The sequence below is a fragment of the Dermacentor silvarum genome, chromosome 6, assembly GCF_013339745.2.
Source record: "Dermacentor silvarum isolate Dsil-2018 chromosome 6, BIME_Dsil_1.4, whole genome shotgun sequence".
Taxonomy (NCBI): Eukaryota; Metazoa; Arthropoda; class Arachnida; order Ixodida; family Ixodidae; genus Dermacentor; species Dermacentor silvarum.
In genome coordinates, this window is record NC_051159.1 from 137412224 (window position 1) to 137437109 (window position 24886).

General features: G+C 45.0%; 1 protein-coding gene and 1 pseudogene across 1 annotated transcript in view; one reads left to right on the top strand and one right to left on the bottom strand.

Moving 5' to 3' along the window:
• LOC119456083 (hemicentin-1) overlaps nucleotides 1–24886 on the bottom strand; it is a 131925-nt gene that overhangs the window by 94793 nt on the left and 12246 nt on the right. The gene's annotated exons all lie outside the window — the stretch shown is intronic.
• LOC119457188 (U2 spliceosomal RNA) lies at nucleotides 4260–4430 on the top strand (annotated as a pseudogene).

Genomic DNA, 24886 nt, shown 5'->3' on the forward strand with positions numbered 1-24886 from the left:
GTAGACATTTCAGAGCGTATAAAATGTGTCAGAGCTCTCCATGCACTCTGAATTTGAAAGAAAGCGAGTATAAAACACGCACACATGCCATTTTATGGCGGCAGAAACGGAAGTAAGCGACGTCATTGCTTTTGTTCTTGGTCCTTGACAAGTTGCTGAATCACGAAAGTTTATTTCGGTGCACCACAAATGGTGGGCGTATAAAAACGCGGAAGGGGCTTTCTATATTTAATTAAGCTTACATTTTCGCCAGCAACAAGAATCTGGCTTAGTGCGTCTTATGAAACTTTAGGAAACCAGCATAGGGTAAGTCCTTTTTTTGGGGGGGAAATACTATGTTTCGGTTTTGTAGTTGTCAAAAACTATATACGCCGACAGAAGGGAGATAAACAGAACAATATTGGTTGAGAAGGCAAGGTAGACAGAGGGAGGTACGAAGAGCAGTCTGACTTAATTTGAATGGAGATAGCCACCTGTTCAAAGCGAACTTTACCCAGGATGTATTTATCACTTTTATATTCCCCATACGCGAATACAAGATCCCTTTTGTAAAGCGTTCTTGTGCTAAGCTGATCCGTCAAGTATGCTCCATAATGTTCTTTTTGTTAATGCCAGGGATCGGAGATGATATTTGATGGATGGGCGAAGAGCATAAGTATAACCGTTAGCACTGCAGCTTTCGATTGCGCAATAGCTGAGTTGCCTGTGCGCAATACGAGCCCTTTCATTAGGAAGGAACATCGGACGTGCAATTCATGCAAGGGATTGCAAAGTAGTAGAAAGAAACGAAAAAGAAAACAGAGTAATAACACGATCACGAAGAAACTGCCAACGAACAGCAAAAGCAACCGAGGAGTAAAGAAGCAGAAAGAACAAGAAAGTAAGTACGACCTTCAAAAGTATGCAAAGCGAAGTAGAGACGCGGTGGACTCGCCCAAAGCGTAGATTTCCCTGAAGAGCTCCGCAGCGAGACTTTCTTGCAGTTGGAGCGTTAATTGTGCCAGCAGCGACTGCTCGTTTCTAAATTCTCATTACAGGAGTTATGCGCCAATAATAAAAGTGAAGCACACGTGCGTAGGCAGTGTGAAATAGAAGCAAGTAAAAGAACAGACAGCAGCAGTAGTTATGTAGCCTATAGTTCTGGGGATTCAGGCATTGTGCAAGAGAACACGTCGGCGACTTTGGGACCTAATGAAAGGACAGCTGCCTGTAAAAATTCTGCTATTTCTTCGAGTGTCGTAATGATTCCTCCGGTCATGATGGCCGTGATGTTCTGACGTCAATGTTTCATCTACAGCCGGCTTGCAGAATTCGACGGCTGTGCAATCTGGTGCCATTGTTTCGCGTGCACACGGGGATGTATCTCGTTGATTTAAGCAAAGGACGGTTAGGTAAGACATAAAACAAACCGAACGTGTAAAAAAAACTAATTCTGGAGTTTTATGTGCCATAACCGTGATGCGAATTTGGAAAACGACGTGGAGGGTGGCTCCGGATTAATTTAGACCACCTGGGGTTGTTTACCGTGCACCTAAATCTAAGTACACGGGCTTTTTTGTGCATTTCGCCCCTACCAAAATTCGGCTGCTGGAGCCGCGATTTTACCTGCGAACTCCTACTGAGCAGCACAAGAGAGAGGTAAACTCTTTATTTTAAAGCACAGGTTCTTGCCGGCATGCCTTAAAAATTAAATTATGGGGTTTTACGTGCCAAAACCAGTTCTGATTATGAGGAACGCCGTAGTGGGGGACTCCAGAAATTTGGTGCACCTGAGGTTCTTTAACGTGCACCTAAATCTAAGTACACGGGTGTTTTCGCATTTCACCCCCATAGAAATGCGGCCGCCATGGCCGGGATTCGATCCGGCGACCTCGTGCTCAGCAGCCCAACACCATAGCCACTGAGCAACCACGGCGGGTTTGCCGGCATGCCTACGACGACTGACATGTTCCTCTGCATAGGGAGCGGGACGGGGATCAAACAATTCCAGATGACAGTGGAAAAGGGGCAATTAAAAATTGGGGGACACTTAAGGTTCGCCTTTAAGAGCGGAACACGATAGCGTTGTCGGGAGCCGTTCGCATCGCATTTTTCTTTGAGTAGGCTTCACTACAACACTGAACGTGGGAAAGCCAGCTTACAAAAGCGCAGCTTACAGCGATCCCCGTGAACTCGGCTTCACTTTTAAACAGAAATGCATTGCTGGGAGGACGTTTTCCAGGGGCAATATAAGTCGTCTTATATTAAAATGTGAACGCCCTAGCACCTTTTTTATTATTTTATAAATTGTTTGCTATTGCCCCGACGAGCGCGCGTCAAAACGCATTAGGCAGGCCAAGTCCTAATTTCACCTGCCGAGGATGCGAGTGCCATCTGGATAAGATTTTCGTAAGTAGCCTACCCGAGCGCGCCGCTGTTGGTATGGTAGAAATGCTGGCAAAATGGGTTTGTGTTTGAGTTTCCTCGTCACAGAATTACGTTTTCTCATAAATTCAAATCACACGCCGACACCTACATGTCTGCAGGTTGTGTTTAATCGTGCTTTACCATTTTTATGACGGATTTTACTGTGAGAAATTCAATTTTTTTACTAACCCCTTGCACCACGCGGAGGGCCTGAGCGGTCGTGGTGGTTCGGGATGTTTTTCTCCACCACGGAGGCCGACATCCAGGCCGACGCTGGATTTTCTGCGACACGGGGCCCTTAACGCTATCGCGTTAGAACATCGATGAGTGAACCCAATTATCATAATTACAGGTGAAACAGTTGGCGAATTCGTTTTTTTTACCATGAAGTGAGCCTTCTCTAAAGCTTTCCGAGAAAGCCAATTTCTGAGAGCTATCGGAACAATAAATCGAATGTCCGCTGCTGTTTTGAAGGACAAGGTATAGGACCTAAAATGCCACGTTACATTAGAGGAGGATGGCAAATCAAGTCCATTTGGCGCTCAAAACAAGATATCTTTTTGCGCTATATATACGCAAGGGATTCAAGTAATACGTGCTCCACTGTCCCGACACTGCCGTAGTTATCACAGTAGGAACCAGTGGTACGTCCTATGGGATACAAACAACTAATGCTACGCTCAGTCGAAGCCGATGGTACAATGCGTCTGAATATATGTATATACATATAAATATATTTGCCAAGGCCAAAGCGCCTGCTTTAGAAAAATGTATTCTGCTAAAATTTATATATAATAATGTCCATTTCAGGCATCTTCATTCGCTTTTTCTGCGGGCGCAGGTCTTGCAAATAAGGAAACTCAATCATGACACCTGACGATTGTTGTTTGGGGAGAATACACGCCCCGAAGGGAGTAAACATTTTTCAGAGTAACCACGCGTTAGATTACTGTTTTGTTCTTCGAAAACGGCTGTATACTTCCTTTTCTTAAGATTAGAAAAGACAACAAGAAAACAACCAATTGACAGCTTAAGCTTCATGAATAGAAGACCATACTTGCTTGCCTTCAGTCACCTTTAGCGGGTAGCAGCTTTAAGTGTTCAAACATATAGGGCGCCTCTCTACTTTCTCTGTTATCCTTCATTCGTTTTGATCACGTTTGCTGCGGTTGTGGTGTTAAAAGTTGCCTTGAAGGTTTCGGGAATGATTTTGTATAAAAGAAATTCAGTGCCATTCCACTCTGTGAAAGTGGATGACCAGCGAAGCTGTGTTCGTGTTGATTGACTGTATTGATTTGATATATGGTGATTACTATATTGATTGAATAAAGACACATACACGTCACTTGGTGATTTTTTCCCGTCTTTTATTTTACTTTGTTACCATAGTGACCATCGCTTTATGATCACTATAGTAGATGGCCATAAGTTGAACGAAGATGCTGGAAAGATTTTTAACAAGTGTCAAGTCTATACAGGACCGATGACGCGTAGTTGGTACAATGACATCTGTGTAGCATTGAATGCCAAACCTTCCGCCACCGCCGCGCCCATTCCCTTTTCTGTTCACGCCGTCGTTCTTTCCTGTCACTTTACCTCCCCCTCCCTTCTCTCCTCAGCCTAGGGTAGCAAACCGCATCTTTCCATCTGGTTAACCTCCCTGCCTTTCCCCTGTCTTCTTCTCTCTCTCTCTCAGACCATACAACACGCGGCCTACCCACTTCACAGTCAGAGCAGAACTTAGGAAAGGAGCCTAGGTAGAGCATGACGTCAGGAGACATAAGACACTCAGATTGGTAGGCACTAGTTTGACTACGCGGGATGGCGTACACGTGTATGGTGCGAAGCTAGACATGGCCGACGCGGGTCGAAGTGTAGTATCTGTTCTTATCAGTATAATATCTGATAGCGGCTGTAATTGGACCCAAGAAATTAAACTTATTTTTGCAATTTGGCGCAGCCTGCTTCACCTTCGTCGCGGGTCGGCCCGGTATTGCACTATCTTCGGGATTGGTCCATGGTTCTTGGTCTACGAACATTAATCCGCTGGAAACTAGTCATGTACAGCTTCGCTGCAAAAATGCCATTTCACTTAAGGCGTATTAAGAACGACACCCAGCGTGTCAGGTAGCTCACGAAATATGATTCGTAAACTGAACTTATGGCCTTTATAACCTGAAAAGGCGGGATGCATTGCTACTCCAAGATGCCAGTGCGCGGAGTACTGGCACTCAAAATACATGCTTCCTCTTTTATTGCAGGAGATTGTGGAGTTTTGCAAGAAAAATATCTGAAAACTAATCCGACGTACTGTGGGACAAAGTATAAAACACGTGGAAAAAGAAGGCTACTTTTTCCCCGGATCTTATGCTTGGCGCCGCAGTACGTGGTGGGGTTAACTATGCACCAACTCGCACAACGTAGTAATACGGACACTAATAGAGCATGAAGGCATTCACAAAGCATTGCCTACATGCTACGTACATTAGTGCGTAATCATGAACACGACGGTGGCTATATGCAACAACACTTTCCGATTACCATCGCGAAGACGACGGTGCGGAAAATAATGCGATAAGATGTATCTCTAGAAAGTATAGATGTTTGCGTAATCTCGGCGTATACGTCAGGCTCTCAGGAACACTTAGGGAAGAGAACCAATACCTGTTGTTTTACTAACTATCCACTCTGTGAAAGTGGATGGCCGTTTAACAGTACTAACTGTTGTTTTACTAACTAGGTGCAAAATTACGTGACCGGACTTTGTGTTTACTTTAGTGCAGCTATGTGACTGAACTTTGTGTGCCCTTTTTCTGAGTGGACTTTCAGTTTTAGTGTGACATTAGTGTACTTATGTGACTACATTTTGTGTTTAACTTAATGCGCATTTGTGACTGAACTTTGTGTTGCTGTGTTTCTGAGTTGACTTTCAGTATTAGTGTGGTATTAGTATACTTATGTGACTGGACTTTGTGTTATTGTGATTTGGAGTTGACATTTAATTTTAAAGCGTGTAGGTTGATTCTTTTTTTTTCTTTCATACCTCTATGTGAAAGGGAGTAGCCGGCGCCAATTAAAGGCGTCAACATCTCCTAAATACCATATAATAAAAAAAGAACCAATACCTAATGGCTGTAGATGAAAGTGCCATCTCGCAATCTTCGACGTGCGGCCTTAGTAGTTATAGAATCGCTGACTCAATTGGGCAACTTTCGCTTTGTATTATTCGCCTGTCGTCGTTGTCTACAATCTTGTACATCTTTATTTACCTCTGTTTTCGTTCCCCTTGTACACAGTGGCTGGCTTGAGGAATGTACTTGAAGCTTATCCTTCTGGCCTTTTTTATCACTTAAAGCTGAATTCTATGCTTCCTTGTATGAAAACGGTAGGTTATTTCTTGCATCTTGTGAAATTAAAGAGAATTGAATCTGCCAGAAAAAAAAACACACATACGCATTGCAAACAAGAGGCTACAGAATAAAGGCTACAGAAATTCTGAGAATTGTCTGCAAATGAGTAAGGATTCTTCGGCTCGGCTGCTACATTCGCTTTTGCCTACATATTTAGCTAGCTTATGTATGTCTACCTATCGCTACCACTCATATACTATTACACCATTATGCCGATTACATGTGTTAACTTGAACAAGTATGCATTTATTTTGAATCTGTATCATCGGAGCCAAACCACCTTCACAAGTGGTACTTTTTTTTTACCACAGCCTCAGATTTTGTTCTATTTTCCTTTTTTGTTACGACCTTGACACGGCGATGGTGACATAACCAGCTTTTTCTTCTTTTTAACGCTATCAATTAATGCTCTACTATTACATTATTGGTGCAAAAACATCAAATGGCCCATTGAGCGATATAGCCGGCGTCTGTAGCAGCGAAAAGACACCTAAATTCCAATTAGCGGCGAAGCCACGACACGTGCGTGCCTCGACGGAGCACAGCGGGCTAAAGGGAACACCTACTGCCCCACTGGCGGGCCAGGTGTTGCGTGAGGGTAGAGGTCATTACCGCGACGCCATGTCACCGTCGCTCTCGAAAGCCTGTGTTATCCGCGCGTTCCTTGTCCGCGCAAGCTCTCGCCTGCGTTATAACTTCGCCTCGGTAATCGCTATAAAGAAATTAATCTCCAAAAAAAATTAGGGTGTCTTGCACTCGTGGCGCAAGGCTAAAGACACAGCGTAGCAGATCGGTTCCTAGCTGGTCCTGGCTATACGAAGTGATGCTAAGTTATACGAAGTAATGCCAAGTGATGCTAAGTTATACGAAGTGTATAAGCATTTCCTCGTGGTTCGTGGCATCGGGGAACGCCTCGCGAAGCACTTGCAGTCCGAGCACAGGTAGGGGAAGTGGGGCGAAAGCTATGCACAGTGTACGGGCGGCGCACAGCAGACGACACAGCCGGGATTACGTCCCGGAGCATGCGCAGTAGCATGCAGCTGGTGCCGCCAGAGGCGCCTGCGGCAGTCACGGACACCGCGAGCGTTCGGCGCTAATGCGGGGAAATGGAGAAACGCGGTTGTCGTCGGCAGCACCTCTTCGCGTTGCCTCGTTGGTGCTACTACAATTTGTTTCTCTCTCTCTCTCTCTCTCGCTCTCATTTTCTCTTTCTCTCTCCCGAGCATAGTGCGCGACGCTCCGTGAGGTGGTTGCTAGGCAACACATTGACAGGCGGCACACATTACGGCCAGCTTAAACAGCTCCGCTGATAAAAACAGAATAAATTCGAAGGGAAAAGACGACGGTGGTAGTGAGTTTCGAACCTACGACCCCACGTTCAAAAGTCGAGTGTATTACCAACTGGTCTATACAAACGCCTAGTAGACATCAGGCCTGTGCACTCTGCTATAGGACATCGTGCTATTTGGACCAACATTTCATTACCAAGCCTGGCGTGACGACAGGTGTAGCGTCAAAATCATCGCGGCTTACTCGGGAGCGTCCCCATTAGATTCTATGGCAGTCGGGAAACGTAACATGACGTCAAGGATCGAAGTGCACCGGCCTTGTGCTATGTAGGTAGCGATGGCGTCTGAATGCATTCGCTTGCCCGCGAGGAGTTCATAACCCGAAGGACCGCTCGGCGGCGTTCAAATAGACTATAATGATTTCGCATCCACAACTCATAAGTGCTTAGGTGTACTCGGATTTTTTATAGCAATTAACTGTGTTAAGTACCTCATTTTCCTTTTTTTGTTAGCACCTTGTCGCGGTGACGGCGACGTAACCAGTTTGTTTTTTCTAACGCTACCAATAATCTACTATTACACTAGTATACCAATTGCATGTGTTAACTTGACCAATTATGCATTTATTTTGCAGATATAAGGCGTCACTAGACGGTCAGATTTTGCTGGGGAACTGGCCAAAGAATGCTTTAATAGGACTTACGCATAATAGGACCGCGCAGCAGGAGATCAGCTTTATAACTAAGTGCATATTCTACAGTTGCTATGTTCACTGCACGCAGAATCGCAGAATCGTCTGCGCAGTTCGTTCAAGCTCACAAGCCCATACCAGTCCTCGCGCGAGATACATTTTTTCGTGCATGGATGGCTTTTCAGCACCAGGCAAAAACACGCGCTTAAAGGAAAACAAGCGTTAGAGCAGACGACGGAGAAAAGAAAGCAAAGTGAACAGCGCGGAAAATCTGCCCACAAGAACTGCGTCAGCACGCCCGGTTTACACAAACCAAAGCCGGCTGGAGATCGTACCGCCTACGGAAATTGCAGCGTGAGCCGACGCAACTGCAGTCACATTTCCTCCATACAAAGCTATGCGTGTGCACAGCTAGCACATCTGGCATTGCAATACGATGAAAAAGGAAACGAATCACTGCGTGGTTTTCGCTGGTCGATAACCAGGCGAGCATGCTCTCGAATCGCAAAAGTGACTCCATATGAAGAGTAATGGCCACGGAGAGCGGCACCTTACGAGTTGTTTTCAAAGACCGAATTGGTGCTTTTCGCCACCCGCCTTTTTCGCGCTCACTGGACCGGTGCTTTGCGCTTCGAGAAACGTCGGTCCCGACTTTAACGCATAAGTTTTCATTTGGAGCTATGTTACTGTGGCCACAGTCCGATGCTCCGTTGACGCTGATTCATGGAGGAGGCGATTTAGTTAACGTAGCACCCTGACCTTCGACGTATTCTTGCATTAGCGCCTTCTCTTAAGGCATGCTGCGTTCAAGCTTTCTATACGATGGCAGTTCACCGAGTGATTGTAAACACTATACAGCTGCGGTTAATGCGTCTGCGTGACGGGTATTCAGGGGTTTATGGTACCGTAGAAGAGCCGATTCTGGGCGGAGATTATTTCGGCTATGGTTAATGGAGCCAATAGCCTCGACAATATATTTAGGCCACGCGAAGTAATTCTCAAAACTACATGCTACTCAGTTTTCTTTAATAAAAGAAAGATATATAAACGTGCAGATATTGAAAAGTTCTTAGACATTAAGCTTAATTATGAGCATAACTTGCGCATATTCTACTACGATCTCCAGTTCCCCGTGTAAGAACTAAATCTGGGCACAAGATCTCAAAGGACAAAACATGACAAGACCATTGGTCCTGTTAGTGAATTCTGCACGCCCCTGTGGCTGCCTTATGTGTGCTTCACTGGGGCAATTATGCTTAAAGCCATTCCAACGGTAGTGGCGAAAATAAAATGGAAGTCAAATGACCATAAAAAAGACAATTTGACTTCGACATTGGCGAAGAACATTGGCGAAGTCAAATACACGACAATGTTACCGTGCACAGCAAAACAACTGCAAGATAACTGTTGGAGTTTCGCCGTCTTAGCTTGCCGCGGTGAGCTTTGTTTACGTGGTTAATTTGCATCGCAATTTGAACTTGTTTTCGGCTTTATGTAATACTCGATGTAATGAATGTGACCTGCCACATGCAAGCGGCGACCTTTCTCAAGAGCAGACGCATTAATTAAATCTGTTTCAGGTTCACGAGGCCTTAAAAACACCACTGCAAGGTCACTGGAAGCGCCATGTGCGCCTTCGCCCCGTCGTCTGCATCACATGTCAGTGTTCTTACTGCTGCCGTTCGCGGCGCTGTTCGCCAGCGCGCTGCTAGCGCCTTACGACGGCCCTGTCGGTGCCTGCTTTGATGAAAGAAGTCGCAGAGCGAGTCCTATTTGTGGTGTTGCGCTATTTCGACCAATCAGCGCAACAGTTATCGATCAGCGACACGTCTCTAGACAACTTCCTTGTCGGAATAGTCGTTCCATCTCTCCCTTAATCTTCGTGAAAGGTGCTCAATTACAGAGCTTGCTATCGTTTGACATTCCCTTTAATAGCGCACTTCGGGAATACTTGAGAAAACGGCTGCGTGAACGAAGGCTTTCGTGTCCTTTCGTCGTCTGAAAGCAGTCGCTTCATAAGCAAGCAGGCTCGCGTGTGGACAGTTGCGCTCAGTAGGCTGGAAGCCACGGTATAGCGGTGACTTCAGTGCTAAGAACAGAGCGGGCAGACGAGTTCCACACTATAGTTTGCTTCCACTTCAGCACTGCTGCAAACAAGATGTTCTGGTTGTCCGGTCTTTAAAAAATACTCAAATACTATGCTATTCGAGCATGCTTGTAGCAGTAACATTTATTTTACTCCTATGAAGTTCAGGAGAAGGTGAAGGACTGGTTACTTGCGCTTGGTAGTGCTCTTTATACGAAAAACATGTGCGCATTCCTCTCCCCAAGTTCATCAATTCGGACGTACTGCATTAAAGTGACGTGGAGAGCGCACTTGATTTTAACAGGCTTTGCCAGCGTGAAATTAGATGATAAGTAGACGTGGATACTTTTGAATAGTTTGACATTCAAATGAGCTCGATATCTGCACAAATTTCTTTCCTCTGATGACGCGAATAACATCAGGTTGTGATACCGGGAGTCCCAGGTAAGCAATTGCGGATCCGAAAGAGCACCTTTGCGGAGTTGCAAAAGCTTCGAATATATGCATGTAAGCAAACGACTTAAATGAGGGAGGGAGGAGGGCTTGGAGAGAACAGCCGTAGCTTTGGACAACAAGAATAGCCCTTTTTGTTCGGATCGTTCGACGCAGCCTCCACATTCTCCACGTTCGGCGGACATCTCTGGCGGTCGTTGTCCCGTAGCGGCTACTGCCGTAATTATATGCAGGTTGTATGTATATTTAACCCAGACAGATTAAAATAAATTAAAAAAAAATATTTCGCAAATGCGTTTTTGTTTTCTTCAATATTCGTTCTTTCAGCACGGCGGCCACTAAATGGCCGAGTATCCGTTGCAGTGCATTCGCTAATTAGTTAAAATTAGGTTAATTACCATTTTTATTACTGTTTTTAACGCCAACGCTGCATTGATTGTATCAGAAGAGGACGGCGCAGCAGCGAAAAGCAATTTACGTAATTTGAAAAGCCTCACTCGTTGTATTAAGTTGCTCGTCGACGAAAATTCACCTTTTTGTGCTTCGATACGGAAACTGGGCGCACGAAGAGCGCCGGAAGCACTGTTCGCGTGATGCTTCCCACATCGCTTAGCTTCTTTGCGTGAATGGTTTTACCACCTCTGCGCGGCTGTTATCACCTTATCTCGCAAAGATCACATTTCGGCGGTACCAACGGGCTACGATGGGTTGGATATCTCAGCAAGTAGCAGGAGCGAGCTGCTCTGCGGCATGACAGGGTCGAGAATAACGGGGACAAGTGCTTCCAGCGCTGTTTGTGCATCCCAGTTTTGATATCGGAGCGAAACTAGGCTAATTTTTGTTGACGAATGTTTATACAACGGACGAGGTTTTAAGGTCGCGTAACTCCCTCAAGCCTCCGGCAGCATCCCGCTGCAACTGTTCATTAACAATTTTTGTAAATTAGCGAACGGACTGCAATGGCTACTCGCCCACCTAGTTTCCACCGTACTCAACAGACGAATAGCGGAGAAAGCATCCTCGCATCCATTAGATCTACGAAAAAAATATCGCATTGGTAAGCAAAATTTAGATTCAAAGAACATGTTGAAATCTATTTGAAGCCAACCTTTAGTAACGCGGGTAACTGAATGCTTTACAACTAACCGCGATGCGTGCAATTTTGTTTACTTTCACTCTACGCATCTTAAATTCTCATGGAATGTTTATGCTTATCCCCCTTCTCCCTTCCTCTGAAGGTAACGACTTTCTTGTCATTATATGTTGAGGTTTACGCCCTGCATCGTTCACAAGCTATGTCGAAATGAAAACTCCAAATAGGGCGATGTCGAAGGTGATGTATGATGCTTGTTTCGGGGGGAATGGTGGTGACGGGTGTACGCACAGTAAAGTACAGCACGTATAGAACGTCATTTAGCGATTGTGTACCTCTTGTGTCACAGTGGGACATACTCATTTTGGAGGATTTGCCAAGAACGGGCGCACCAACAGCGGCCAAGAAAATATGGTAAATCGGAGAATCCATGAAACCACGGAAAGTGCGGCATCGCTATCACATGAATAAACCTTTTCAACTGAGATAATTATTGAAAGACACCGTATGCTTCACAAATAGGCCAGTTGATGCTGTATACTTGTCTCTTATGCTGCGTAATGCCCAGTAAAGAAACTGCTACTAGCTCCTGCTAAACATTACAAGTTTTCTAAGCCTGAAGCAAAATGTGGACGCCGCGGTCTTACTTACACAAGGCTGAAAGAACAACAGGCAGGCTTAATTGCGTCTGAATTGACAAAGCTGATCTTAGTTAAGAACGTTTCCTGATTCACCGGTGTCCCATCCTCGGCTCAAGATAGCGGTTGCCGTGACAACGACAAAAAACACTTCCCCCATGATGCCAATTGCGGAAGACCTTCACGAACGAAAAGCTTTGCGAATACAGGCCTGTATATATAAAGGGATTACAAGTGTAATACCTAAAGGAATGACAACAGCGATATTTCAGCCCTAAATGAAACATTGTACGGATACCGTCCGGCACTTAATCCTCGAGTTCCAAGTAAACCTCTCACACGTGAAAAAAAAAAATAACTATCAGAGATGAAGCAGACCTCCCTGCATTGCCAGCGATATGCATCCCACAGCACCGCGACCATTTTTTGTCGATCTGTCCGAGGAGACGACTTAGGGGAACGCAGCTATATTGCGACCGCCTTCGCCTAAGCACCGGACTCGATCGGACAAGGAGCGCGGTGCCTTGTGGACTCGTTGCATCAATCATTCACTGCGGGCGCTCCGGACGGCGAGTGAGAAACGCGTCATCCATCACTGCCTCGTCCCGTAACGGGACAATGGACGGACTATATGGCGGACCTCTGGAGCCTCGCATATCACGGGAGGTCGCGGCTCTTGAAAACGACGGCGACGTTACTGTGTAGATCGCCGGGAGGTCTTTGCTAAGGTGCGCTATAGGTTCGATTGCGGTTGGATGGAATGATTTGTCCGAGCAGCGTATGGGAGGCCACACAGAATAGAAAATAAGCCCACCTTGGTAGACACGATACAATGTCAAGATTGGACGGTTTGGTGTGCTCGAGAGAACGAGGCATCCATTTGATTCTCACCAACTTATCTATAATTCACGTGATTGAGAAACTGTTTTCAGCCTTTCAAGGAAACGGCTCGAAGGACGGTACACGGCGAGTAATAAATATACACACATAGTTAAAGATGTTGCTTACGAACTAGCTCGGATTTAGGGCTTAGCTTTTAGCTTCAGTTCAATATCTGTTTCTGTTGCGCTGCTTGCGTGGAGGAACCACTCAAAAAGTGCTCATTAAAAAATTTAATCATTGATTCCGGGGGTCGAACGTGCAAAAGCCATTCTGGGCCTACGACAGATGCCCCAATGAAAGGCTCCCGTATAATTAAAGTGTGTAGAGCATAGAATTAAATTGTAGGGTCTTACGTGCCGAAACTTTGATCTGATACTCAGCCATATCGTAGCGGGAAACTCCGGAATAATGTTGACCGCCTGAGGTTCTTTTACGTGCACTTAAATCTAAGAACACGGGCGTTCTTGTCTTTCGTCTCCATATAAATGGCACGGCCATGGCCAGTATTGAGCCCGTGACCTCGAGCTCAGCAGCACGTCGCCATGGCCACTGAGGTACTGTGGCGGATCGAATAATTTCGCCCACCTTGCGTGTTTTTTTGCACCTAAATTTAAATGCACGAGTATTTTGACATTTCGCCTTTATGTAATTGCGGCCGCCTAGGGCGGGAGTGGGAGTTGAACCGGTGGCCATGCTCAATAAAAAGCGGTTACGTTTTTTTCTTTTCACCTCCAAAGATGATACTGCAGCCAAGCGTGTCTAAATATGTTTTCTATACCTCTCAAAGGTGTATTGAAGGGGCTGTGTTTGACACGCACGTTTACTATAAAGGCGCGCGCAGATATTTCAAAGTCCTTATGCTCTTTACAACGAGCTCCAGAACATGTTCCTTCTCCAAATAGAAACACGGATTGGAAGCATCTTGCCACACAAACGTTTCTATAACATCACGCTCAGTGCCGATGAATTGATCCAGTGAGCATGCGTCCAGCAGCCCAGCGATACTTATTTGTATTTGTTTACAATAAAGGCAGAGAGATCGCATCTCTGATTTACATTTCTTCAAATGTTATCTGTTACATCACTAGCAGACATCGCCAAAAAGTCGAAGTGATAGTACACTTCTTGGTTGTAATGCAGCCGTCAATCAGAAATCAGAACATATCACCCTTTTCATTTATTTTAAGGTGATGGTTGCCTACGCGTGCGCACAAGTAATTTTGAAGGTTTGCAACAATGAGTTGCTTGTGTTTGGTCTGCAAGTGTGCTGTTACTATAATACACACAGGATACCATAATTAGCATCGAGCAACCTACGGCAGATCTACTAAAACAAGCAAAATTATCATGACTTCAACGTTGCACGTAACACAAATTGCATAGCAGTTCATTTAAAACAATATTTAGTGTGCTGTTTGCTTTTCAGAATGTTGGCAACTTTAACACACAAATAAAACACATACTTTCTGGTTTTTAGTCTTCAGCTTTAAGACCATCTCCTATATTCCGAAGCGTTCAAGCGTTCACATCTAACAAAACCAAACACCTAAAAAATTAGTACCAAGAACTCGAAGCCGCTCATTAGGTAGCGAAGAAAACTGAGTGTCCACCAACCGGTACCGCAGGGGCCGAGTTTTTTATTAAATCTGCTGTAACTGCACTGCAAAGGAGTGGAAGCCGAAAACACTTCGCTGTGTTGGAAGCAGAAACTAAAAGAGGGTTTCTCTAAATATTTTCCAGACACGGGATTCTAATCACGGATGTGACTGCCCGCTGTGGGATACAGCACGTATTGTCATCCGCTTAGATATTGCCTAAACGTTAATGGCGGCGCTTTATTCCTGGTGAGCAAAACACGTTATGTTGACTGAATAATAAAAAAAGTATATTCTTCTCAACAAATCTATTTATCCCTGTGCATTTCAGTAAAATGGTGGATAGAACGGCTGTCAGGTAAAGGGAATCAAAGGTGATGGTGGAAGTTTCCCGAAGGTGTGGTGGAATGTTCCACCTTCTATATATTCCGGTTTTCACAGGAATGTGAGACGCTACCCTGTAGCGATGTGTAGTCGTTTCTTCTTTATCGCTATTGAGTTTCTCACGCTTTTGTAGCTATATTACTCAACAGAAACAAGGGCAGGTTCGTCGGATATCCCATACGGTAGCCGCTTAAGCTGAAATCCTACGCCGGCAAGGGGCTAATAAGAGCAAAGTGAAGCAAGCTGCAGAGTTACTCGTGGTCTGCCATCGGAGTCAAGTCAAGCGCAGCTGAAATACGCACATTTTGGCAGGTCGAGCTGCAGTTCTCAGAAAATCGCATCGCTAAGTTGGTGATCGCTTAGGTTCTACCTCGATGTTGTTCGTCAGAGTGGCTGCATGATCACGTGAAAGTTTCAAGAACCTATATGTAGCTTCTGAGCTCAACCTGATCAGAATATATGTGGTAGAAAAACTTCACTCATGTCTTTCAAGCGTCAACTACGCCAATGGGGGCGCATGCTTTTCATGAATCTTACTATCGGTAGGAATGGCCGATGACAGCGAGCCCAGGAGTGTAGTAAGATATATTCATCTTTCCATGTCAATGCACTCGCTTAATTTATACGCAACACTGACATACAGCACACATAAAACACATACCTAACTTAATTTGGCATGTGTTATTTGTGTGAACGTAACTCCAGCTCTGGAGTTCAGCAGCGTAACAGAATAGTAAGCCACCACGGCGGTGTATACACTAAACATCGTGCCTTACGGCAAGTCTGTATCACCCCCGTAACTCCCTTAGCAGTAAATATAATAATATGGCTGTGCATGTGAGAAGCCGACGCATACTGAATTAGATACCAGTAGTGAATATTTCAGCCTTAAACGGTACAATGCGTACCAACAAGAAAAAAAGAAGGACCGCCTTCTGCATTTCTGTTCCTTTGAGCATACATGAGCTCCTGTCTCTGGAGTGCTCAGATACCAGCCACTTGATGCCGCAAAAAATAATAGTTTAATTTATGCATGTGTACGTCTATTATTGCACACAATATAAAGAACATGTTCCCATGTTTATTGTGTTGGTTCGGTCCGGTAGCACATACTTTTCGGAGAAGATAAAGCTGCCGCCCTTCCCCCATATCTCTCAATGGCCTTCTTTCCCCGCAAAAACAAATTTGATTGAAACCAGTTAATGCTTACTGCCGAAAAAAAAGGCGCCATCTGAGAGATGACAAAATAAAGCTTGAATTGTGGTCTTCTTGGCTTCTTTGTGTCTTTGTTTCCTTTATCTGAAGTTTGAGTTACGCGCAACATTCATCGAGATTGTATCTCACCGTCCGCGTCCTGGACAGCGAAATAAGCACGAACTGAAAAGGCACACGCACGCCCGTGCAACGAGCGAAGAATATATATATATATATATATATATATATATATATATATATATATATTTTTTTTTTTTCAGCCGACTTTGTCAAAGGAGGTTCATTACCACGGAGTTGTCGTTCACTTTATTTTCCCGTTGCGCTTTCGTTTGTATCGTTCGCTCAGCGAAACTCGATAAGAAGCATTAATTAGGTCGTGTGCCGGGCTGATAGCGGATTTTGCGTGTCAGAAATGGTGGCTTCATATTTCATCTCCTTGTTATTGCCTGTGCCAGAAAATTTTCGTTCTCTTCTTGGTTAGTATATAGCAAAGAGTTTGCTGGTTGACGGGTTAAACTGCGCTTAAATGTTCTCTAACGCTACAAGGAAGTGCGTGGAGTGAACAATCGAACGGTGCATAATGGATAAACTTTCCCGGGGAAGACTGCCTTTTATGGTAGTCGGACACGCCAACTTTGCCCATGCACGCCAAAAGTTGCTGCCGGTGTTCGGTAATTCAGTCCAAGAGAGCTTGGGGCAGAAGAAAAAAACAACGTTAAATAGGCATGCTGCTAAAGCGAAACGGGCAGCATGTTGCTATTGTGCGCCATATTGCAGACAAGCTGAGGGTACAATTGCTATTTCTAGTGCCAAATTTTCTTACGGTACCACCTACTCGAAACGTTCTCTCTGACACATGTAACGGAACTAATCCCCGCAGGGACGCGCATGTAGATTGTATAGCCTTCTCGTGGCTCGGCCCACTAGAATTGCATAAGGTATTTGGGGAAAATATTATCAACCAAAATTGCTCTGTTTAGCTAATTTGACTCTGAAACTGTCTATTTAAATCTTTTTTTTGGACAGCGATAGAATACATTAAATCTTCAGCGTCGCCATAATTAGCGCAAGATAACTAGCTACAAGATGAGTTGCTCAAACATGCACCTTATTTCGCAAGCTATGTTGCGCGAGATGTTTAACGTTTCGCATGGAAACCAGTGCTGAAATTAGCCATGTAAGATACTTGATGGGTAAAACCGACTATTTTTCACTGTATCTCATGGCTAGCCTGTTATACCTCGGTGGCACAGGCGAGGCTTTTCTTTTATTTTTTTTAATGCCTCACCATAATTTTGTATCTCATGGCTTGCTTTCCTCGTGCGCAATATGTAATCCACGCATATTGATGCGAATGCGTCAAATGGCCCATTGAGCGAAAAATTTGAAGGACACTTTGTAGATTCCAAAGTGTGTTCGGCGAAAGCCTGTGGCCATTCGACTGACTATGCCATGTCCGGCACTATGCCATGTCTGGTATCGGGGGAATCCACATTCTTGGGGCGCTTCTCCGAACCGCTTGCCCTGGAATCATCACCGGGCCGTTTGGGAGCCATCTGACTAACTCGACTGCTGCAACGAGACGTCTGACGAAGGAGCGTTGTCGCGCGCGCCGCTGTTCCATCACGTGGTTGCTGAGAGAGTGTAAGGGGGAGAGGCCACAGCTGCGGTAGCGCAACTGTTGCTATGCGCCGCTGTGTCATCATGTGATTGCTGAGACAGTGTGAGGGGGAGAGGCCACAGCGGGCACCGTTCCAGGGCACGGAAGGACGGACGGTGGGACGCCGCCACTGTGCCATCACGTGATTGCTGAGAGAGTGTAAGGGGGAGAGGCCACAGCTGCGGTGGCGCAACTGTTGCTATGCGCCGCTGTGTCATCATGTGATTTCTGAGACAGTGTGAGGGGGAGAGGCCACAGCGGGCACCGTTCCAGGGCACGGATGGACGGACGGTCGGACGCCGCCACTGTGCCATCACGTGATTGCTGAGAGAGTGTAAGGGGGAGAGGCCACAGCTGCGGTGGCGCAACTGTTGCTATGCGCCGCTGTGTCATCATCTGATTGCTGAGACAGTGTGAGGGGGAGAGGCCACAGCTGGCACCGTTCCAGGGCACGGACGGACGGACGGTCGAACGCCGCGAGTATGAGCCAATAAAGGCTTTCGCCTTAAAAGCTGGCGATGTCCTTAGCAGTGAAACTTCTCATTGGCTGCGACGCCACGCCACGAGCGCGCCTTGCACGCTCGTGCCTTGCACGCTTGTGACGCTGACTCGCGTTTGCTTCACCCGCAGCAAAAGCGGGTGAAAAGGAGCACCTGCTGCCGCGGTATTGCGTGAGGGAAGAGGGCATCGCCATGAAGCCACGCCACCCTCGCTTTCGGAAGTCTGTGTTATCCGCGCGTTCCTTGACCGCGACCGCTCTCGTCTACGTTCTAACTGCGCCTCCGTAAGGCCTAATCAAAACGCGCTCACTTGCCCGCGGAAGTTCATAACTCGAAGGACATAACTCGAAGGACAAGCGGCGTTCAATTGGACATTAATGCTTTCGCATTTACAACTCATAAGAAGTGCGTAGGCGTCCTCGGATATTTATTGCGATAGCAACGATATGGACACTCCAAGCGAATTTTTGCTGTCTTCGTCGCAGTCGCCGTGACGTTCCGTAAATATTTAGGTATATGTATGCTGTATGTCATGCCATGCTATATGACATGTGGTATATGTGGGTTATATTGCTACACTATTCTATCACTAAAGTTGCGCATAGCAGGTCTTGATAAAATTATTCCTCAGAATTTTGAGAATGTTAGCCCGCAAACCAATGCATGAATGAAAACACCGACAGCGCGTGTATTTTATTCTACATCTTCTCAGACCTAAATATTAAAGGTGCAAAATAACGACAGAGCTTGAACCTGAAAATGACGTTGGCGCTGCTTCTTTCCAGGGCCGGCCTCCGGGATTGGCTCAGAAAAAATGTTTGAAACATACCTGATACAGAAAAGAGGTGGCAAAGTCGCTAAAAATAGACGTTGGCTTTAATTACCAAACATAAACGAAATTGCCCGATGGCAGGATTCAAGCAGGGGGCCCCTCGCACAACAGCTCGTTTTTTCTTAGTCAGCTTACGCTTACTTCAATTCATACTGCCATTACAGCTACGAGCCTGACACTTCGTGTAATATTATAGCATGTTGCCATCGTATTCATTGCTTCACTCTTATGGTGAAACTGTGACATTTCTTATTCCTTGAGGCAGTGCGGCACAAATGTATCGCAGCAATTTGTTCGACATATACAACCGAAACAAATTCATTTGTTATTTGTGCTGAAGCTAAACCTCTTTCATTAGCGTAATGTACGCTCTCATCAACCAACAGCACTCCGCAGTTATGCACACCTGGCTCAATTAAAAGACCCCAGACTGTTTCAAGATCACGCAGCAGAGGAAATAAAGTTTATTTTCGATGATGAATTACGACCTGTGGCGGACACCTACAAATGCGTGACAGTGTCCAAGTGAATCATTATCTGAACTCAATAAGTAACTCCCTAATCAGTTACTTTAAACCATTTGTTCCATGGGCAGAATTAAAGCCGGTCAGTGTACGAGACATGTACACGTAGAACAAATTCTGAGATAAGCATTGTTTTGAGATTATCGTCCTTGAGTTTGCTCACGCACCACATATATGAGTTATAGTTGGCATGATCTCTAATTTGGCGAGAGAAACAATTTTGGAAAAATAACCAGAACGCCAACACATTTATTCGCAAAGAGAAATGCGTTGGCGGCATATCTCTAAACTGTTTTCATCATTGTATTACATTGCTAAAACTGCGATAGCGAAAGATAAGGGTACCGCAGTATAGATGACCTGGATTTCTTTTTTTTTGGGGGGTTCAGCGACAGTTTCCGGTGACATACCGGTCGACCGGCCGGCCTGCCGAAAGGAAGCATTAGAGGAAGGCCCGTTTGTCATGTGCAAGCATATATAGAAGACATATATACCATAAATTACGTAGAGGCAACCAGAGAGGAGGACAGGCAATAGTCGTCAGTGGAAGCACACAGCGCTCCGAGCTGTGCAGATGGAAGTCGCGGCTGTCACGCAAGCGGTGGCAGCATTGTAGCTGTATGAAAGGGAGTGCGCGAGATCTACGTAGTTTCTTTCACCAGACTGTCAATCCAGTTTCTTTAGCTATTTTTCGTGCGCGTAACGCCGACATTTTCCATGACATGTCGTTTTGAGCATTGCGTATTTTTCCCACGAAGGAACCACTATAGGTTAGTAGTGGGGTGATATGGATGATTATACGGGGTGACCATTTTTAAGTTTCCTGGAATTCTTATAAATCGCCTGTTGCAGATACCATAATTTTAGTCCTTGAGCTGGATTATTGAGACAGGCGGACATTACTTGCGCGAGAAATCAAAACACATATTATAATTAGCAAAGCATCACTAATTAACTTCCCAATAAATTACTTTACGGCAGATTTTCTAATTTACGAATTGTAGCCGGCGACCTTGCAAAGGGCGTTCACTTGGAATTAATTTCCAGAATGACATCAGTTTGGAGATATTCACCATCAAACTCGCCCTAAAAATGCACCGTTCCACTTTTTCAGCAAAACGCTTTTTTTTGTGCATTGAAGCACAAACGTAACTGGAATGCACATGTATTTCGTCCCACACTTTGGGAAATAATACCTCGAAACTAGTGTCATCCTGAAGATTCATTTCAAGTGGATGCGTATTGCAAACTCACCGGCTACAATTCGTAAATTGCAATATAAGCTGTAAGGTTAATAATCAGGAAGTTAATTAGTGATTAGTTAATTCCCATTCATTCTCTGCAATGCCCATTCAGTTACGCAGCACCGAATGAACGACCAACCGAGAGAGCGCACCCCGCGTCTTGCAAGCCATATCCTTTCTTTCATTTAGAGAATGCAATATTTAACTGAGTATTGCAGTGGCAGACCAGCCTATATACCGCCGAAATTGAGACTGGTTTCTCAAGTATGCAAGCATGTTCCAACGGCCGCTCTAAGTAAAGTCATATTATACCAACAGGGCAATGCTATTTGTATAATCTCGTTGAGCGCATTACAATCTACTTGAACACTGGGGTAACATTGTACAATAACACTGTTGTGATCGTCTTAGATTACTGAAATGAGTTCCTACTACTACTAATAATAATTTTAAAAAAGTCTGAAGAAAATTTGGGTGTTGTGCTGAGCCTTTTATAGTTTGTATGTGACATAATGGTATAATTGTATATAACTGAAATGTTAGTCTTTAGAAGCGTACTGAATTTGGAACATAAGTAAAGTTTTGTACCGTGCTAAAGATCTCAGCTCACCATCCCTTCTTGCGCAGTGGAGACAAATTATTGCCGCCGATCAATCCCAAACAAGTGAGTCATTCGAACAACAGCCGTCATCGCTCTTCGTATACAACAGCATGGATCTGTTTATATATTTATGTATATATATAAATGCTTTATGGTGGCATCCACACGTGCAAACTCACGTCATGATTAAATAAAAAACATCAGAGCTCTGAATGAATATGCCAAGGGTAGAACAAAAAGGCTTGAACTATGCAAACGATTGGCTGCGGTATTGTTGCACTGAGGACTAGTTGAGAAAAAAAGCATTTTGTGTTTGAATACCTCACGCGTTTTTTTTTTTTAATTTGCGTAACAAAACACTACAATATATATATTGTAGTAGCGCCTAATTCGCCGCTATAGCGGCGAATTAGGCGTGTTGGTACATATTTGAAAAGGCGGCAGTGCGTGAAAGTCGTGTTCTCTGCCCCCCAAAAGCTGTCAAAGCTTTGCAGATTGACCGACCCGGAGGCAACACAGGAGCGTGACTGCGGCATAAAGCACCAGCGGCCTTTTGTTGAATGCGCAGAGGGCGTAGTTTATCAATACCTTTAAGGTACGGAAAAGTGTACGTTGGCCAAACTGGGAGATGTGTTAACAATAGGTCAAGGCAGCAGGCAAACACCGTAAAAAAATACGTGTGAAGGGAAACATCTTGAAGGTTTTCTGGCGAGTCACTGTCTGACTTGCAAGGACTGGTCGCCGACCTCGCAAGCACTTCCGTTATGAAAAAGAGTAAAAACGCATGTGACGCTGGAAATCGCAGAATCTGAACGGGTTGCCAGACTCGGGGAGGAAAAGAGCTGGCATATTTATGCGTGTGCAGATGTTAGCCCCTGGCTCGGACAGCGTGCATATATTTGTGAATAATTCGCAATAATAGTAGTTGGAAATTCAGCGCTCATCCTTGTCGTCTCGCTGCCACCCGTGTCTTATAGCGATGCCATCTTTTCAAAACAATACATGTACTGTGCCGGTACAATTTAGTACAGAAGCGACGCCCGTCTATGACGCAGTCAAATTATGCCTGCAGTGGCGTTTCTGAACGGAGTCAAGCAACTGGGTCAATATTTTCAAAGCGATAAGCGAGCGACGGCACTCTATCTTAATGTTTCTTCAAAACATACACTATACTGGAACAGTGTTAAAATTAGCAGAGCGGGGAAACAAAACTTTCGCTGAGTTTCTAGATTGCTTTATTGGTTTCTCTGTCGCCCCGATTACGAAAACAAAAGGAAATGGCTGTGGGGCCTGAAAGTTTGCGACGAAACAAAACGCCGTGCTGTGCTTCAGAAAGGCGCAATGTTCCAACGTAAAATCGTTCGCTATTAACTGCACACGAAAATCGCCAAATGCGCACAACGCAGTCCCGTTGTCATCGATTTTGCTCTGAATGATCGCTGAGCATAACGATTTCAAATCTGAGCCGCGTTTCGAAGTTTCCCCCTAGAGGAAAGAGACTGCAGCCATATCTGCTCTCAGCCAGGCGTATTGTCACTTTGTTCGTGGCCACGATAAAGTTCAGTGGACATGTAACTGCGTTGAAGTACTGACTATCTCACAACGGCACTGCCATTAAAGGCATCATTAGAGCTCGCAACAGTTCACTGACAATAAAGTGAACGTCCATGGGTTGCGGCGATCTTTTCGGCCTGTTCCAAGTTGTATGTTATACTTTAAGAGGAGAATGTTTTCAGCTGCCCACCTCATTCGATTGCGTGAGAAAAGTGACTGCTGCGCGAGATTTTTTTTCCGAAAGCGATATTTTTTGAATCCCCACGCACCCTGCCGCCCCCCCTCCTCCCCGCCTCTTCCACGCTCGCACTAATGTCCCTCTATATGCTCAAAAAAACCACAACAAAGAAATTAAGTGTATTCAGTGACTAACACACACACACTGTTTGGTAAAGCGTTCAATTATGAATGCATTGACCACGTGAACCTAGCGTATTGACATTACGCACGTAACTCGTAGGACGAAATCATCATCAGAATATATTTATGTCCACTGCAGGATGAAGACCTCTCCCTGCGATATTGAATTACCCCTGTCTTGCGCTAGCTGATTCCAATATGTGTCTTCAAATTTCCTGACTTCAACTCCCCACCTGGTTCTCTACCATCCTCAACTGCACTTCCCTTCCCTTGGTATCCATTCTGTACCTCTAATGGTCCACAGGTTATTCATCCTAGGCATTACATGGCTTTCCCAGCTCCATTTTTTCCTTTTAATGTCAAATAGAATATCGGGTATGCCCGTTTGCTCTCTGATCCACAGCACTCTCTTGCTGTCTCTTAACGTTAGGCTTAACATTTTTCGTTCCATCGCTCTTTGTGCGATCCTTAACTTGTTCTCGAGATTCTTTGTTAACCTCCAAGTTTATGCCCCATATGTTAGAACCGGTAGGATCCAATGATTGTACACTTTTTTTTTTCAAGGACAGTGTTAATCTCCCAGTCAGGATTTGGTAATGCCTGCCGTATGCACTCCAACCCCAATTTTATTCTTCTGTAAATTTTCTTCTCATGATCAGGATCCCCTTTGAGTAATTGACCTAGATAAACGTACTCCTTTGCAGACTTTAGAGGCTGGCTGGCGATCCTGAATTCTTGTTCCCTTGTCAGGCTATTGAACATTATCTTTGTCTTCTGCATATTAATCTCCAACTCCACTCTTAGACTTTCTAGTTTAAAGTCCTTAATCATTTGTTGTAATTCGTCCCCATTTTTTGCTGAATAGGACAATGTCATCGGCAAACCGAAGGTTGCTGAGATATTCGCCGTTGATCTTCACCCCTAAGCCTTCCCAGCCTAAGGGCTTGAATACTTCTCTAAGCATGAAGTGAATAGCATTGGAGAGATTTTGTCTTATTGCCTGACCCCTTTCTTGATAGGTAATTTTCTACTTTTCTTGTGTAGAACCAAGGTAGCTGTGGACGAAATAGGAGTCAAAAATTGCGAAGTGTGTGAATACTCTCGCATGGACCTCCTATAATGGGTCACATATTGAGTACCAATGATAAAAAATCACCGAGCCTTTACTTTCTGATTTGATCTCATGCAACACCCTGTACTCTGGGAAAACGGCTATGCCGAGCTCAATACATCGCCTCTCGTGAGAGCTTGAAGCGAAGTAGCATATCACTTGTTATGTGTCGTTGGAGGTGACTGCCTTTGAACGCATAGGACAGATACACGCTTCTGACGCACAATCGTTCAGCTGTCTGGTAGATGCACACGATCTTGTGGCAGCTGCGCATGATTTACTCTCACCACTTAGGAACCACTGCATTACTCTCCCCTTCCGTTATGTTAGGCAAAACATTCCTGCGCTTAAGTTCTGC